The following is a 14,612-nucleotide window of genomic DNA, read 5'->3' as shown; positions in this document are numbered from 1 at the left end:
TTGTGTTAATGCGACATAAGCACTTGGTTTTAAATATCTTTGTAGTACTGTTGGATACATTTGTAATATCTTTGTTGCGAAAAAACGGATGAATATTTTAACATCAAAATTAATTAAAAACTTAAAAATTAATTTAAAAACGTCTATTATAGAGAAAGCAATTACAATATATTCTTAAACAATTAAAGAAATTTGGGTCAGCCTTTTCTAAAAAATTTTAGTTATCAGTAAGATGCAACATAAAAATTCTATTAAGTCTAAATAAAAAGTCTTGTAGAAATAAATTCCTGCTCTCTATATTTGCATTTGTGAAGGTGCAGAAATTTTAGAACGTGACAAACATAATCCTCCTTTTATAAAGGAATTTCCTGGGTTAATAGTTTCTATTTGTAAAGAATTAAACAACATATTTTCGAAAATTGCTCTTAACATCCGAAACCAGATTCGTATGTATTGAACGTCTATTAGCGGATCGTGCAATCATGTTTCCCATAAACAAAGCTGTTGCATGTATCATGTATTTATATTTTTCTATTGATACTCTAATAAATGACACCTTATTTATATATATATATATAATCATCGTGAGTGAAATATTCATACATGTGTCTCGAAAAAATTTCTTGAAAGCAATTCTTTAACTACATTATGTTACCTTCCAAAAAATCGAACTATTGACATCCAAATTCTAAATTACCAATTTGAACTATTTCATTACGATGAGTGAAGAACACATATTTAACTTTATTTTACAAAAAAGTACTAATTATACGTATTCTACATGATGTATATTGTAGAAAGGTTGTTCAATTACATTTTATGTATCTCAACGGTCTTAAATATCAACTTCTTATTTTTAACATCATATTTCTGACATAAAAGATTACTATTATTGGTATCTTTAGTAAAACTCCTCTAAATATTTCAATATCCGTTATGAAGATAGGCAATAAAAGGTAAACAATTAATAATTATAATATTAATATTAACAATAATAATAAAAACAATTTTAATAATATATGTAGGGGACAGTAGGGTAAAACGGAATGTTTATTATAGATAAGAATCTCGTATCAAGTCGGTGTTGCATGGCATAAACCTAAATAAGTCTTCGGTATAGTTTGTGATCGCTGCAGATCAGTGCACAAATATTATCTATGAAAAACATTGGTGTTCCGTTTTACTACTCTCCCCTATAAATGCTCTACAACTGTATTGTACAAGTATTATTCTGGAATGCTTCTAAATCAGTTCTGTCATGTTATTCGTAGCAGAAGTAAGCATATTAAGTTCTTACTAATCTTTTGAGGGTTTTGTATTTTATAATATTAATAACTAACAACAATGGCGGATCATACAAATGATTAAATAATAGATATGCATTTAAATATGGTCTTATATAATGAAACACCATATTAGTAATTACTTGGAGTAATTTCTATGAAAACAAACAAATAATTAATACAATAAAAGATTACGCGGCAAAGATTATATAAGGTTATACGAGGCATACGTTTATACGAAGTTTAAAATAAAAAAGAAGTTTGCTGAGTACACCCGTACAGTTGTCCACATATTCTAAGACACCCTATATATAATAATTAGTAAGGAACTAATGAAGCATGATTTAAGTGATTAGCCGGTTTAGGCAATCAGCAATTCTTTCTTACGTGTATAGATGGATCGATGAAAAAGGGTGCGAAGGAAATAGAGGTATCCATTCAACACAGAGATAGAAGCCTTCTAATATTCGAAGGGAAGGTCCCTACCTACCGCAGACCGTGCGCGTGCTGCTCTCCTTATTTTTGTGGAATTAATCAAGGCTAATTGCCAATCTGTTCAGGGGAACTCAAGATCTTTCATCAGAGTTACCAAGTCCCCCCAGCTTCACAGATTTTTATTACTTCGGAGATCTTTAACGTTATAATGTAATACGAATATTCTGCTCATAATCTGTGTACAGTCAGAAACAAGAATACCTACAGAACGCCTCATTTTAATCTATGAAAATGGTATCACGCTCCCTTAACAAAATTAGTAGATTTTATATAAGTTTTTATTTTTATATAATGAGTCTTCTTGAATATTTTCCGTTTCTTTAACGGAAAACCCCGAAAATATAGAGAGGAATATATTTTTTTCGAGAAACGTTTACGTTCTTTAACAACTGAAATTTGATTCTTTTTAAGTATTGTGGTAAAAGTTTATGTAAAGATTTGCTTATAATTTAGTTTATAATCTGTGCAATAATGTACATTATCGACATATATATTGAATTCCATTAATTTATTTGAATAATTTTCATGATGTAGTATAGCTATACATTTAAGGCACGTTGTTCCTCATTAATTTTTTACAACCAAGTAATAGTTAATTACGAAGTGAAGAATGAAGTAAAAATTTTATTTAATGGACATTCTAATTATTCAATAAACAGAATGCAATAACTAATAATTATTATGTAACTATAAATCACTTGTAGTATTATGTAATAACCAATTGTATATGTAACAATTGGTGATCACTGATGTTTCTGTCATTAATGTGACCACCTTAAAAGAAATTCGAATAAAAAAAAGGTTAGTTAATTTGAATTTATTTATATACCCACTTACATTAATGGCCATTTCTTAGAATTTTAATAATACTTCTTTTTGTCATATTTTATTTGAATCTCTTGTAATAGTATTAATCTATTTCGTAAAAAGGTCAAAATCATGTTGAAGAACGAATATGTAAGAAAAATTGTCACTACAAAATTTATACGAGGAAAACTTTCATAAAGTATCATAATAGCACGTTTACGGAATATCGTAAAAAAATTGTGTTATTAACAAAGAATTAATGTAACAATTATTTATAAAAGATCAGATAAATAGAAATACGTTTGTAAAAGTTTCGTATACTTATTCATGTTTATAAGGTGGACACATTAAGGTCTAGTGAATATCACTTTCTTTTAAGTTGTTTTTATTCTTAAGATACTTATTGGTATACTTTTTACTGCAGAATGACGTATAATCATGAAAAATATTATTCGACTTTATATACGAATTTATTGAAAATGTATACAAAATGAAGTAATAAAATATATAGTTTGCTGATTGAATATGTATAACCACGATTCAGGATTGAATTCAGGAACATGTCCAATTTAAAAAATTTTCGAAAACACACCGAAAAGCTTAAACTGATAAATTGGAAAATATTTGAAAACATTCAAAGTTAAATTATCATAATTAATTTGAAAAGTTATTTATACGCCAAGTAAATACATTCAAGAATAAAGTTTCTATTTTCTATAGACTGTAAAAAATAAATAAAAATTTACCTGTTGTATAACCCAGCTCATTAATACTATAGCCTACTTTTCTTTTTCTTTTCAGAAAATGCAGACAAAACCTATTGAAAAGTTACTGCCACTGCACTTCATAAAATCTAGTTCCTCATAGATAGATCCTGATATTTCTTACTATCTTCTGAAATTGTTTACACCTTTTGTTTATTAATGATTTTAATTTTCTTATTTCCTTTCTCTATAAATATGTCTCCAGTTCTGCGTTTTCTTATTTAGTACCACTGTTTCGATAATACACATAATTATTGTTAATTTATTCTATATATTCTTATATTTATATATAATTATTTTACTCCTATATTCCCTTGGTTTGAAACAATATTTTTAGACTTGCAACAAAATTAGTCCAGTTGTCAAGGGTTCAATTAAAATGTAATTTACTGTTACTTTACATTTAAAGATTCACATAATTACTTTCTAATTTAGGAAAATTAGTATATTTTACAAGTGTCTGTTACGAATTACCTTTAGCAAAGGATTGAAGTTTATGCGTGAAGTGCAGTTACGCGCACCTTTTGAATATGTACATCGTACCTCAGTGAGACGTAAAATTTCCGTTAAACGGCTGATCGAAAGGAGAAATTGGGAAGGCGAGGGAAAAAGAAGAAAGAACGAAAGGAAAGAGGAAACGGACTCTTTATGGACTTGTTTGTCGCTCTGCGGCTTTTTAGAAATTATTTGAAAAGTTTGAATCCACGTCGGAACGCATCCACAAGATCGTTTTAGACGATTACACGACAACTAAACGAGATGATTTCCTCTTTCACAGTAATCGAGTATCAAGTACGAGCATTTTTATAAACAACAGGTTCAAGTAGGATTTACTTTACAAATCTTATTTAGATAGTAGATGTATATGTATTTTTCGTGTAAGATTTACGACGCCAGCATTCGTCATTACGACGCTATATTCGAAACCTAGGAATTTAACATTACGCACAATCAATTAACAATATGGAAAATTTATTATTATTACTACTCTTAACTGTGACATTGAATTTTTAATAGTACATACATGTTTAATTCCAGTATTACTTTCCTTGTTATACTTCTATCATTAATACTTACTTTTTTCTATATCAAATATTAAAAAGCAGAATAAATATACGTATATTACGTACAATACTAATAAAATAAATATAATTCAAACAATGGAGACATATTTTACTTTATTTTCGAAAAATAAGTATAAATGTCATATGTTATTGTGAACATAAATTATTCTTTATTAAAATAATTCACACTATTTTTGAGTTTTTATGTTTTCATGTAGATGAAGAATATACGCGAAAGGTTATGAATTACGGGTAATGAAATATTAAAGAAAATGTTAACTAAATCAACTTGACGAGTGCTAAAACTTACTTGCTATAAATTAAATGAATATTAACAAGTAATTCTTAAATTAAACACTATTGATTCAAATAATATTATGATCGGTATTATACGTAGAATATATTTTTACTCATCAAACTGTAATTGCTTTAATTTAATTAATGTCTACTGATATATGGACTCAAAGTACAGAATAACATAACGGTGGTGGACATGAAGTGATACGGAAAATAATATCGTATTAGAATATTAGATAGTAATATAATGTTCATTTCATAAATATTCTATTTTCTCTAATTAAAAGAAAAGAATTATTGCATGTATTGAAAAATTCACCTTCACCTGTTATATGAAAATATTTTGAACTACAATATATAATTTTAATCATAAGAATCATTTGAATTTCATTTCACAATATTTTAATGACGTTTATTCAGATCAGATATACGTAAACACCTTGTCTGTAAAATAACATATTTTATTTGTAAAATGAATAATTGAATTATTTACTTTTCGTTTATTTTATAAACCAGACTTGTAGAATACATAAACAATAGAAAATATCATAATGCAATCAAAATCAGAGTAATTCTACAGGTAAAAATGATACTTCTTTACCAACAGTACATACCTATTTACTTTTATCGCTGTGTTTGTTGCCAACTGTTTCTACTCACAATATACAATAATCAAATAGAAGTATAATTTTCTTCAGTACGTTCCTAATCATTACTATCTCCAATGAATATTATATTCTTCATCATAAATGGTCTTCTCTATAAATATAGCATTCCCGACTAATCTTCAGATTTTCGGATTATACATGAGTTATAGAACGGCAAAATTCTTCACGAGATGCCACAAAACCGAACTTTCATAATAATACAGCAACTGCCAGACATATACACAATTAACATTTATTTGTCGTAGGAATGCTATCTTCCCTCTAATTGTCGTCAAATTGAAACAGGTATGTTTGTACCTGTTTTCTTCGCGTCGTGTTTCCCTTTTGCGCTCAAACCACAGAGGACCTACATTTCTGCGCACTGTCTCCTCTTTTACATCGTAGTCCCTCTTCGCGATTTCATCGACAGAGTCCAGTAAACCCGAAGCAAGGTAAACGGAGAGAGAAATAAGAGACGGGATCGCGGCGGATGTCGTTGTACAAAAATAAATAAAGTCTCTCAAAAGACTGAGAAAATATGTCGATAAATCTAATGTCTAGTTGAGATAGGTACCCGGCTATCGAGAGCCGCAAAACAACTGTCTCCAGGGGAGATGAGGACTGAACGAGCGAACTGGACTATTATTTCCCGTGATCCTCGCCGCCCTGAACGAAGAGTTGCTTTTGGATTGCCTCCGCGATTCGGGATCGTAGCGAGAAGAGCGACGATCTTTCCACCTCCAGGAAAGTTTTCAAATTCCCGCTATCCGCCATCCACTTTGTCCTTCGCTCGCGAACTACAATTGCTTCCGTGTCTGTGTACACTTCCAGTTCCATCGTGGACTCTGACAAATTATACATTTCTATTCCCGTGATCTACTTAAGTTATGACAAACCGTACCTTTCGATAATGTTTACCATGTTCCCGTGCCGAGACTAGGACTCGCTTTCAGAAATCTTTCGCGTCTCAAATGACCCGCGAGTTTCGCTACTTTCTTAGGAAATTTGTTCGTTTGCTTTACACACGCGAAATTAACGAGATCCTTTTCTTTGACTCATTGCTTGTCGTTTTTCTCTGCGCACAACGAGGATTCAGACCTGGATTTCTTTTTGCAGCAGCTTGTATTTACATTCGTTTTACTTTAACGCTAGGTTTACGGAACGCGTCAATTTGACGCATATTGCATTTTGTAAACATTACTCGGTGAACGTTTGTGTCAGTTTTCTTTGACACAATTACGCGGATATGTATTCTAATAGTCTATCTTCAAATTCTTAATTTCCAAGATCCAAACAAACGTACATCAATTATTCCGGGACAATAGGATAAACCATACGATGAAATCCGTAAACGTAGCGTTAAGAGGATGTTTGGTGAAAATTTTGTTTATCCTTCACTTTTTTCTAAAGGCATATAGTATTTACTATTGATTACGCAGATTCAAGAAACACTTTTTACGTTGACTGTTCTAGATTCTCTTCTGATCCTTTATTTGAAACTGTATTCCTAAAGTAAACGAACCATAGATTATCAGACACTTACTGATAACTAAACTGCGGATCTTTATGCAAATTAAAATTTTTGAGAATATAACTAGAAAAACAAAATTATGATGGGAAATGGTCTTTCTAACAAACGTTATAAAAAGTATTAAGCTATAGATATTTAAAAGTTTCCTATAAATGCATAAAAATTCGCAGTCTAATAATTATTTTTAAATGAACTCAATAAAAGTTTGTTAAAAAGATAATTGTCACTTTTTATCATTTGTGATCTTTCGCTATTGTAGATACATTTTGCCATTAGAAATATATATTTTATATTATCATATTATATATGATTGTATATTATTAGTGAATAAGTAATTACAGAGATGCATAGCATAGCACAGAAAAAACAATAAAGTCCAGATTTTCTAAATTTGGACTTTTTGCCATGTAGCATCTCACTGACAATGAAACAAAAGAATGATTGAACGGAGATTAAACATAGATCCCTGTCCTACAGAAAAATTTAATTCGAGTAGATATGTCTAAAACGTGTGCCAGTAATTCGTTTTGCTTATCTACAATTAGACTTTCCACAGAAAAGAATACAAATATTCGAACATTTAACTATCTGGTGAAGGAAGTAGGCGCAGAAGTTATAAAATTTATTTTCACATTTAAAATGATTAAAAATTGTTTACATTGTTGTATTTTGAAAACACAAGTTGACGTAGTAATATGCTCTAGAGCAATTTTACTATACTTTTAGAAAAACATAAACAATTGATAAACAAAATGTACGAATGTAATACATAGTTATATGAACAAAGGTTAATTGATTTAACGTAACATGTAATTGTTTTATATTATATTAGAATTTATACGCTATTTATATAATTATATTGCATATTTATTTCATGCAATATTTGAGAATGATTAAAACTATGTTTTTAAAGTACGAAGTATATAAATAAAAGAAGAATTTGCTTTTGCTATATATAACGAATCAAATTAACCTTCGTAGTACCGATGCAATTGGGGTCGCGTGGACACATAACCAGATTTTACTCACACAAGCATTTTGAACTTGTACTTTGTTACTTTACCCTTCTATTCTCATTACTAAGGAATTCTATGTTAACACATTGCATACGGGAAACGAGAAATCTCGTTTTTATATAAATACCTACCTTCGTAGCTTTGTTGAATGCCACACCATTTAAAAAAATATTAAATTTTATTAGAACTGATTATTTTAAAATTATTTAAAAACGTATCAAATAATAATAAGATATTTGAATATTTTACATATAGTGATATAAGTTGATCTCATTGAAAATCATCAGCCATATATCGCAGTTTTTTAAGAATTAACCGGTACGCAATGTATTAACTACATAATTGACCTATAGAAAAATTATTAAAAAATACTAGTTATCAGTTCAGGGTACGAACGGACTCAAGGGTGGAACCGTGAGGGTTAATATTATAATGTTATATATGAGCTCTATTTTTTTATATTTTTATAAAAGTATTGTTACATTCTATTCATTCCTGAAAATATATTATAATAGTAAAACTATTCGTATCAACTTCCACTTACATCTCACTTACCTATTATCACTAAAGATACGGGTTGTAGCTCTTCCATATATCCGTATATCCTATTACACAACTACCTTTAAAATCCATGGATATTTAGGAAATTTAAAACTATTTATGACAACTTAATAATAACTTTGAATTATTTTATTAAAAAGGTGAAAATAAATTGATTCAATGCATACATTACAAAAATAAAATTAAAGTTCGTACATAGAGAAGTTTAAAAGCATTAAATATTAATGTACAAATCATCAAAAAACAATTGTTGATCAGTGAGTAAGTACACAGAATGTCAGAAAGTAAATACATATAAACTATAAGAGTAAATGGATATAACACTAAGTCTTTAAACCTCAATGGCATGTACAGATTTGTAGACAATATAAAAATACTTTGAGAATATGTATATTCTTAACGTATAAAGATTAAACAAATGTAAAGAGATCGATTCACATCATTTTCTAAATCAAATATCACTTGATACTCAAAAGCATACGTACCTATCTACCTTTATTTCTGTTTCAATTTTAATTAATATTACATAATTATCTTTTCCCAATCCGATAAATTCTTTTCCTTTTCTAATCAAATATAAATTCCTTTTATATTTGATCTCTATAATAATTGATATCCTTTGATTACACTAAACATGATTTTGTCTCAAAAGGTTTAATAGGAAATATTAATGATATTTCTTATGCTGAATTCAAATATGCAATCCGTTTTTCGCCATCATCCTCAGTTTTTGAAAAAATCAATTTTAAATAACAATTCAAATGCTCAATTTTCAGCTTTGTCTTAATGATAAAAGTTACTCAAACCTTCCTTGTACAATAACGTTATACGGATCTTTCTGAACACAGTAATGTATCCGGCTATAACATTATAAACATTTAAGCATGTTTAAACAATGATCGAAGGCAAAAGGTACCCGAAACGCACCGATTTCTATGGATATTTCTCCGTTTACTTCAGAAACTAAGCATCTAGGAGAAACTCTAATTCCATCATACAATAGAGCAGACAAATTCCTCACAGAACCTTGCATTTTCAGTTACCTAATACCACTCTGTAAATAATCACAGGAAAAACAGCTGGAAAGAATTGTTTCAAGACACACATTCAAGGCCGCTAGCAAAGGTAGAAGGGAGTTAGGGCGTTACTCGCGCAAGGCGCGTGCAGTTTCTCGTGGAATTATTCCACGCAGGCCAACGGCAATTCGTGATATATGGTCAGACGCGTAAGAGACGTGTCCCTCCTACACGCGTGACCCATGACCGGGCCCAAATATTGAATCACTTTAATATCTCGGAACGAGGCATGAGATGTACGACAAGTCACAGGCCGCATCGACCTTCTCTTTTGTCAATGTTTAATTGCGCGTGCACCGCGTGTGATACCTGTCTACGTATTTTACAATACGGACTTGGAATGTCCAACTCGGTAGCTTAACCCTTTGCACTCGTATGTCATGCTGGAGATGACAATACAAATTTGTTATAGAACTCGGATGTCACGCTAGAGCTTCAAGTGCTAATTTATTCTAAAACACGTACGTCACATTGGAAATTTTTTTAAAACGTACCACATTTTAAAAGATTATACATATAAAATACATATAAAACGTTGAATTCTACCGCTGTAAATTACTTAACTTCCCTAAATTTCCCTAAAAATAAATACAAGTTTACACCCAACAACATTGAAGATAAATCGAGTGCAAAGGGTTAATCCTTTTAGTGTCGAACAAGGATGTATCGTTGCTGGCAACACTTGCGAAAAGTGCCAACGACGATATATCGTTGTGTGTGCAATGGCGCCTTACTATTTCTTATTTACTATTTCTATTAATTTATGAGATGTTAAAAATAGTTTAATTCCTCTTTAGATGCCCTATGTGAGATGTTCCATGAACTAAAAAAAATGTTTATGGATTTTCCCAATCTCATCATCGAGGAAGCACACACAGCAACACTCGAAAGGAGTCTAAAAAGGAAACATTCAAAGAAACTACTAAATGAGGAATTACACAAAAACAACTCACAGTGTAACCTCGGTGGAAGTTGCACCCATATGCTAACCATACTATGATATATAAATTTGCCAAGTGTCTAAGCAGACAAATTGCAAAGTACAATTAAAAATAAACATTTTCTTGTATCCCGCAATTATTGATACCGAGATTGTGCATACGCGAGAGCGATAAGTTAGAATTTCAACACGGGGGATTTGTTTTAAACCGTAATCAGATTAATTTTGTTATAGATAATTGAAAATGCAGTATTTATGCTTTATACCACGTGTTCTACTTTAAACTATGACCAAACAATGATTCTTCTTATTTGCAGATATGCTATATAAAAGAAAACTGTTTGTCCATTTTTCTTAATGATTTTGAATAAATATTATTAGTATGATCTTTAACAAATATTGAAATATAATTGGCATTAATTTATTTTACTGTTGTTTCGTAATATGTTTCTTTTTAAATTTTGTAAATATCATTCTTAATCTTTTTTCCGATTTTTTTCTCAAACCTTATTAAATTACATCAAATTGGTATTCTTGGCTTAGGTACAATTTTATTTATCGACACTAAAAGGGTTAATACGTTGTCACGAGAATTTTGCACGTTTCGTATAATATTACTAATTCGTTCATGACAAAGATGTATGGTGTTACAATTTATTATTAATGATTTAATATAATAGTTTAAATACACGAATTATTAAAAACTTTTTTTCGACATTAATGTTTTTACTGTAAGTAAAGCATCTCGAAAATATTGAGTTGTCAATGATAGTATCTTAAACTCTTTTTTATGTCCAATAACGCAAAAAAACGATTTATCTGAGAAAAACATAGAACTTCACTGAAAAACAGAACACTTATAATTTGCAATTACATCACTGTCTCCATGAAGAACTAATATTGCGAAATAATAGAATTTGTCAAAGTGTGTAAATATTTCCATTCAGAATATTTTCCAACATCAACAGAAACAGAGTTGTTAGCCTATCCCAGTTACTAAATACACCCTGTATATTTACTTATATTAATTACAAGTATATATTTATTAGGATTTCGATTTATTCATATATTTGAATGCACATTAGTAAATCAATTTATTTACAAATTTCTCAGAAAAGCATATATATGGTTTCAAACATTGTAAATATTTAAAAGATAAAAAATAGATCATTTGAGCCCACCTGCCCATGTTAAATTAACTTCACAAAATTGCCTTCACGTTTCAATAAATAATTAATGATCGCCTTTCGCTACCATTTCGTGACAAATCCAGCGAAAGTGGTTTTTATAAACCAGTAAACAAAACGAAATTCCACACAGTTGGTTAAAGGAGCTGACTTGAATGACATTTCTTAATTAATGAAAATTCGAGAAGTTCTTTCATAATAATAAAAGAAAAAAAATTGACAAATAAAAGTCACAGATTTCAAGATTTTTTTAATCGTTTATTATTAGATAAGTTACAATTAATCGAATTTGTTAGTTTACAGCTTTATCAATTACCATCTTATCTTTTATTTACATTTAATTTACTAGTAATAATTGGTAATTTACAGAAGCACACAGAAGATACTCATATGCACAAAACAATATTCTTTTCGTTTTATTTTGGTTTATACAATATTTGGTTTACATATCTACATGTTATATATTTATACAAATGTTATAGTAATTTTATATATACAGATCACTGTTTTCACATGCATATAGTGTTAGTGTATTTAGTGATATCTCTTTACCAAACAATTCGACATTTATTCCAAAATTTAATTTTTAAACTAATCATTAATGAACATATTATACAGTATTTATATGTACAAGAATATTGCATTTGTGAACGTGAACAGAAAGTTTATTACTATATTTTACGTGGAAAAATTTTTAGGGAGAATTTTAGATTATAATACAATTTATTATAGAAATTGACAAAAGAATTCACGTTTTTAAATTAATCATTTCACTCGTTGAAATACCTTTCATTATATTCGGTCAGTTTTGTCGACATCTAAAAACATTTTCAACATCAAAATTCTAGAAACATATGACGTGTTAAATAAAATCAATATTTTAGAAAAATCAATAACTCTAGAATGCTCCAAATGCAGTTGAAGAATGTAATGTATGTAACGTGTGGAAACGATAAAATATTCTAGAAAGTGTGTGAATAAGATGAATGTATTTAAATGTACAGTACGAGTGAGATGAACGAGTCTGAATTATAGAGAGCGTGAATGGATTTTGATTGCATTGTGTAGTGAGTCGTGAAATTGTGAGGCTGTAATTTTAACTATTAATTCCTTAAAAGCGTTATAGCACCTAATTAGCTATTGTTAAATAAGCCTCATATACGTGTAAAATAGACTAATTCATTGTGCTAAAATTGTAAAAACACTAAATATTTTGTATGTGTTATATTTTTGTCGCAGAGTGTATATCTCTTAGAAATGAGTGATAAAAATAAAATTTTGGTACCAACCATGTGAACCTCAATTGCACATCTCCGAAATTATAGAAACAATTCGATGATTCCACTAGCTGACTGGCACGCTATGTGGCATTTGCCTATCAAATACGGTGGAAAACATTTTGTGATAAAAATCGTGGATAAGAATTATTTAATAGAATTTATTATTGTTTTTAGTTAGAAAGAGTAGACTACTTTTCGCATCAATAACTTTTATTGTTTCCACCTGGCTCTTTCTGTATGCGTCTTCGTTTAAATTAAATTTAAAACGAAACATACTTGTAGAACCGTCTTCCGAGACAGAATTTACATCTATCTATCAGGAATTGCAACATCGTCCAGGTTATTGACATCGAAACACAATTCATCGATAGTTTCGACGTATTTGATACGTTTAAATTAAATTTAAAACGAAACATACTCGTAGAACCGTCTTCGGAGACAGAATTCACACCTATCTATCAGAAATTGCAGCATCGTCCAGGTTATTCACACCGAAACACAATTTGATACGTCGAAACTATCGATGAATCGTCTGAGGGTATGAATTTATGATTCCCGCTCGCGTATCTATGCGAGTATTGACTCAACCCATCACAAACCCTTCGTTCAATGAATACTAATGATGTATCTATATATTTCACGCATCTGCTACCAGTATCACATATTTTTAACAAAATTAGCAAACGTTTTAACCCATTCGAGACTAAGTACAGATTAACTATGTAATGCAGTACCCATCGAAAAAGACCAATTACATAAAAATAAAATAAAAATTAAAACTTGTATAGGTTTAAAATCTCAGATTCCAAAATGAATTTGAATACGATCCAAAAATCTTTACTAAACTTTGAATATAGACAAAACAAATTTGGTTCCTATGGACAGTCTTTAAGCCCTTGCCGTATGATTTCTTTCTAGACTGCGACTGATCTAAGTAGTTTGTTATTAATAATTCATTGTAAATAAGAGAAAATTCCAATCGTGTTCTATGTCAATAATAGACAAAAGATAATCGATAATAAATAATCATTGGTAATAGAGCAATAATATGTAATTTACATTCAAACAAATTGAATAATATTGATGTTTGCTGAATTCTATTTGAAATCTTCATCACGAATCTGACACGATATTGTAGGGCAAGGGGTTAAAAAAGACCCCAGTCCCGAATGGGTTAAGCATCCTTTAGCATAAGTCCAGTAGCATAAAACATTGTGCCGAAACTAACTTATAATTCGTGGAACAATTGTTCTGATAATATTCAAAAATATCTAAAAGCAACAATACATTCACCTGTATCAGATAAGCAGATCGTTCTATTATCTCAGAGTTTCAATCTGTAGACGTGACCACAACCATACATAGATTGCAGATTGATAATGAGATTCGAATAAATTTGCCATTGTCACGCACAACCTCATGCGCGTCGAACGAAACCAAATGTTTATTTGTTTAATTTTCTCTTGTTTTGTTTGAAATCAACATACATAACGCAAACATATTAGCAAAATGTAATGTTTCCTTATGCAAATGCGATGATAACTTGTTGAAACTCAAATTGAGACATGCCTTTTGTAAACTAAAATCTTATACATTTATAAACTTATAACTAGACGTTTATAACAAAATTATAAACTTTCTTGTGATACCTGGTTCTGAGTCTT

The sequence above is a fragment of the Nomia melanderi genome, chromosome 2 (genome assembly GCF_051020985.1).
Source record: "Nomia melanderi isolate GNS246 chromosome 2, iyNomMela1, whole genome shotgun sequence".
NCBI classification, from domain to species: Eukaryota; Metazoa; Arthropoda; class Insecta; order Hymenoptera; family Halictidae; genus Nomia; species Nomia melanderi.
This window is presented reverse-complemented; position numbering follows the sequence as displayed.